Genomic DNA, 5547 nt, shown 5'->3' with positions numbered 1-5547 from the left:
GTGTGTGTGTGTGTGTGTGTGTGTGTGCTTACCTGCATTAAATCAGAGGAAATGCCAGCAGCATCAGTCAGACTGAAGGTCAGATTTACACCGTGACCTTTCGACCCTCATCAGCTCTTCACCTTCTTTCCTCTCGTCTTTATTTGCTTTAAACTTTCCTTCTGATTTCTGTATAAAGTGAAATTCATGTGTGAGGTTTCGTCCTCCTGTTGTCAAGCTGCTGACCTGTGTGTGTTCAGCGCTGTCACTGATCCAGATGCCGTTTCATCCGACAGCTCAGCCTGGATGGATGTGAGTCGGGTCAGCAGTGGAGGTGTAGATTTCAGAAACGCTTCAGAGAGTTTCCTGGAAGGACGAACCATCCCAGCAGTCACACCTCAGGAAAACCTGCATTGATTCAGCTGACCAGCACTGCTGGTTCTCAGTTTCCTCCACTCTCATCGTTATGATCGTGTTATGTTCATAGAGCCACAGAAATGTGATGTTCCATATTTACATATTCCTCCAGTTCTGGTTTGTAAAACATCAGTCAGATAATTACAGATCTGAAAACATGATGTTATAATTATGTTAGAAAAGCCAGAAGCATCATCAGAAAGTTGATTTATTTCAGTAAAGCAACTTTAAAAATGAAAGTGTTGATTTATGAAACAGGATTGATTTATTTCAAGTGTTTCTGTTAATTGAATAATTCAAACTCATGTGACTGAAATACAAAAAAGATGAAAATATTCAGACCTCAGTGGTTGTTTCTGCAGCTTTTCACCAGCAGCGCTTCACGTTTCACATGTTCCACATGTTCCATGTGTTCCACATGTTCCACATGTTTCATGTGTTCCACATGTTTCACATGTTTCACATGTTACACATGTTCCACATGTTCCACGTGTTTCACATGTTACACATGTTCCATGTGTTCCACATGTTCCACATGTTTCATGTGTTCCACATGTTTCACATGTTTCACATGTTACACATGTTCCACATGTTCCACACGTGTTTCATGTGTTGCATGTATTTCACGTGTTTCACATGTTACACATGTTTCACGTTTCACATGTTCCACATGTTTCATGTGTTCCACATGTTACACATGTTTCATGTGTTGCACGTGTTTCACATGTTACACATGTTCCACGTGTTTCACATGTTCCACATGTTACACATGTTCCACGTGTTTCACATGTTACACATGTTCCACATGTTTCATGTGTTGCACGTGTTTCACATGTTCCACATGTTTCATGTGTTCCACATGTTACACATGTTCCACGTGTTTCACATGTTCCACATGTTCCACGTGTTTCACATGTTCCACATGTTTCACATGTTCCACATGTTCCACCTGTTTCACATGTTTCATGTGTTGCATGTATTTCACGTATTTCACATGTTACACATGTTCCACATGTTTCACATGTTCCACATGTTCCACGTGTTTCACATGTTTCACATGTTTCATGTGTTACACATGTTTCACATGTTCCACATGTTCCATGTGTTCCACATGTTCCACATGTTTCATGTGTTCCACATGTTTCACACGTGTTTCATGTGTTGCATGTATTTCACGTATTTCACGTGTTTCACGTTTCACATGTTCCACATGTTTCATGTGTTGCACGTGTTTCACATGTTACACATGTTCCACACGTGGAACATGTTACACATGTTCCATGTGTTTCACATGTTACACATGTTCCACGTGTGGAACATGTTACACATGTTTCATGTGTTACACATGTTTCACATGTTACACATGTTCCACGTGTTTCACATGTTCCATGTGTTTGGAGGCGTTTTGTTGCTAAGCGACTGAGGCTCAGACTGAATGTTGTGTTTTCTGGTTTGGATTTTCTGCAGCAGATTCTGATCAAAAATCAGATGTAATCAGACGATGGCTCTGGAATTATACTCACTCCTCATTGTTTTCAGCTAACACACACACACACACACTGAGTCACACACACACTGAATCACACACACACTGAGTCACACACACACTTAACACCCTGCAAAATAATTCACACCACTTTATCTTCTTGTGTTTTCATGTTTCAGCCTCAGTTTTTGTGCTTTTCCTGACTTTCAGTGACAAACCAACTCAAAGTCGTGAATTAATGATTTTTTCCACATATGTTGTAACATTTTAATATGTTTGATATAACTAAACATTCGGCCACCTGTTGAGTGAATCCAGCTGCGTCATTTAATCCGATCCGGTTCCGACCCAACAGAACACCAGAGAACAGCAGCAGCATGAACACAGGGAGGATTCTGACTGAGTTTCACCCGTTTTATTTCTCTTCGGCCGGATGTGAGCGGGAATCGGCCCGGCAGCTGAGCCGGGCTGCAGCAGCCACATGAAGAAATGCCCTTGTGTCGTCTCAAGTGTTTAAAACGACCCGATCACAGCAGAATCCGAGCGTGTGTTTTCCTCCCTTCTCTGCAGTCTCATCTCATGAACACACACCTAGCAGAGAGAGGACACTCTGAGGCGTCCTCCATCCATTATGCATGTGTTTGAGTCTGCACTGCTTGCTTGTATCTGTTTGTTTAGCATGCAGGTCAGAGCTTTTCATGCTAATGGCTCCGTTACCTTCTGGAGGTTTTTTAAAGTTGCAGACAGATGTTCCTTTCAGGCTCTTAAGGCTTTGTTTTCTCAGTCCAGTAGAAAACCCAGAGGGAAAACCATCGTCCTCCACGTCCAACTGCAGCAACAACTGGAAGACACTTCTTCAGTCTGAGGCATAAATTCATGTCCATTCTTCCTTTTTACATCATCATCATCATCATCACCATCATCATCGTCAGAGTTTGTAGAATCTGCTTGTTTAGTTCTGGGTTTTATGGAGCGGCTCAGGGAGATGATGGCAGCAGAGCAACGTTTCTACCAACATGGTGGTTTGTTTTGTTGTATCTTTGTTTGAATTGTCACCTTCAATCCTCATCTTTAAATCTTCCTCCTCTCCACCTGGAGCTGCTTTCTGCTTTTATCTGGTTCCTCTCTCTGCCTTCCCTGTGATTTATGGCCGGTTCAGGCAGAGAGAGGAGCAGAGTTTCATCTTCAGGCCTGCAGGTCACAAACACACAAAGATTCAGAACAATAAACACGGAGCGTAATCTGTTTTCTCTGCATCCTGCTGCTCTCAACAGCTCAGACTCACCTGATGGTCTCTAAGATTCCTGCCCTGCATTTGATGTCTCAGTTCACCTAAAACTCACAGGTAAATTATTTGTAACAATGAAATAATTTACATGTTATTTATAGATGCCTTTAAAGTCTCTTGATGTGAAACTGAGGACTGAGCAGATTTAGCTGCGAGGAAGATGAGGCTCTTCATTGTCTGTGATGAAGAGTGAAATTGTCACTTACGGATGGTTAATCCTACAAATCTGGCAATAAATGCAGAAATAAATAAATGAAATAAATAAATGCCAAATATTGCATCCAAAAACTAAAAATCACCACTTATTTGATCGTATATTTGTTGTTAACTGATGTTGATAACTATTTAATTTAACAGAATCACTACCTACTTTTCCATTTTATTTCATTATTTAACCCTTGTTTTCATCAATTTACAACTAAAGCTAATAATAACGTCTTCAGGACGTCAACGTCACAACGAAGCTTCAATATGTGAACAAAATACGACGTGGAAATGAGCAGAAGATGTTACCCACTGGTAGAAGTTAGCATCTGTATGCTACTGTTAGTTGCTAGCAGCTGTTAGCTGTTAGCAGCAGTTAGCAGCTCTTAGCAGCTGTTAGCTGTTCCCAGCAGTTAGCAGCTCTTAGCAGCTGTTAGCTGTTCCCAGCAGTTAGCAGCTCTTAGCAGCTGTTAGCTGTTAGCAGCTGTTAGCAGCAGTTAGCAGCTCTTAGCAGCTGTTAGCTGTTCCCAGCAGTTAGCAGCTCTTAGCAGCTGTTAGCTGTTAGCAGCAGTTAGCAGCGTTGCTCTCACGTTTTTACAGTTTGCTTCAGTCGTCTAATTCCTTCTTCTGAACTGCAGAGGAAACACGTTTTCTGACACAAACTCAGGTTTATAGCCATAAATCACAGACTTATTGTGTCATTGAGCAGCAGCGATAAATACTGTAAATGTTTAGAGAAGCTTTGCTGTTTAGATTCATTATTTTCATCCTAATTCTGCCTGAACACAAAAGACTGAATTTTACTGAAGCAAATGAACCTTTTATTCAAATGAAGTAGCTGTTTTTAGACGCTGTCTTTAGTCAGAACAAGTAGGATGGGACATTTATTATCGCTAGATAAAAAGGCAATATATATTCAAACACTTCTGCACCAGTTGGGAAGTTTTATTCAAATTCAAATGTGTTTTTATTTCCTCTTTGCTTAGAAATGATTCCAGGCACTTTGCACCTCTCTAGTTTGAGATCCATAATTTATTTTCTTCCTGACAAAAAGTCTTTTGTTAAACTGATCAACCTTTAAAAAGAGAAAACCTCCAAATACTGAGGAAATTACTGTTTTGCTAACAATAAACTTTGACCCACAGATTCCCTGTTTTGAACCTTTTCCTTTGTTTCAAACAGAAACATTTTTGCTGCTTTCAAAGGCGTAAAGAAAAGCAACACTGTTTCTGTGGATGTGGAGAAATCTAACAACTGTTTCCCTCAAGGGATTTTCTGGAGGTTTGTGCAGAATTATGGATTTAACAGTTTTCTGGTGGTTTTATACCCAAAGTAAGAGCTGTGTCATCATTCAGGCACAAAGTCAAGCTGGTTTCCAAACAGGTTTACGTCTCACCGTCCTGTTTTAGTGTGGATAGACAAAATGTCAAGCTGTTGTCATGGAGAGGAAAACGTCTGGATCTCAGGTTTCCTTCAGTGAATTTGGAGAATAATCTGGTTTTCATGGAAACGTTGGAGTGTTTCCCGGCTCAGTGTGACGCTGGCAGCATCAGTCAGCTCCCCGGTTCACTGAGTTGCATTTTGAATCCTTACATTTGTTTTGATTTCATGAAATATATGAAAATGAATTTCTCTTTATCTTATCCTTCTTCGTGTCGTCAGGAAGTTTCTACTGAGGTGTTTTCTTTATTCAACGTTGTTTGGCAGCAATCAGACATTTAAAACTAATTCATATCCCAGTGTAACCAGGCTGCACTTGGTTTCGAGTTTTCATCCCGAACTAAATGAAATCATCCTTTGGAGTCTGATTTTTATAGATATGTTTGGTGACATGAGTATTATTTTTAGTAAAGTGGAGCCACTGATCAAAGCTCTGTAAGAGAGAGAGTCTTTCAGTTTTCCAGGCCAGCAGCCTGCCTGATGAGGACCGAACCGTCTTGAACGACGGATCAGTCCGTCTTTATTTCCTGAGACGTTTTCTGGCTCCACTAACGATGGGAAAACGATTCCCTTCAGAAAAACTGAACACCACAAACGATTCCCTTCAGGAAAACTGACCACGACAAACGATTCCCTTCAGGAAAACTGAACACCACAAACGATTCCCTTCAGGAAAACTGAACACGACAAACGATTCCCTTCAGGAAAACTGAACACCACAAACGATTCCCTT

Source organism: Poecilia formosa, unplaced genomic scaffold (assembly GCF_000485575.1).
Source record: "Poecilia formosa unplaced genomic scaffold, Poecilia_formosa-5.1.2 Scaffold498, whole genome shotgun sequence".
Taxonomy (NCBI): domain Eukaryota; kingdom Metazoa; phylum Chordata; class Actinopteri; order Cyprinodontiformes; family Poeciliidae; genus Poecilia; species Poecilia formosa.
This window is presented reverse-complemented; position numbering follows the sequence as displayed.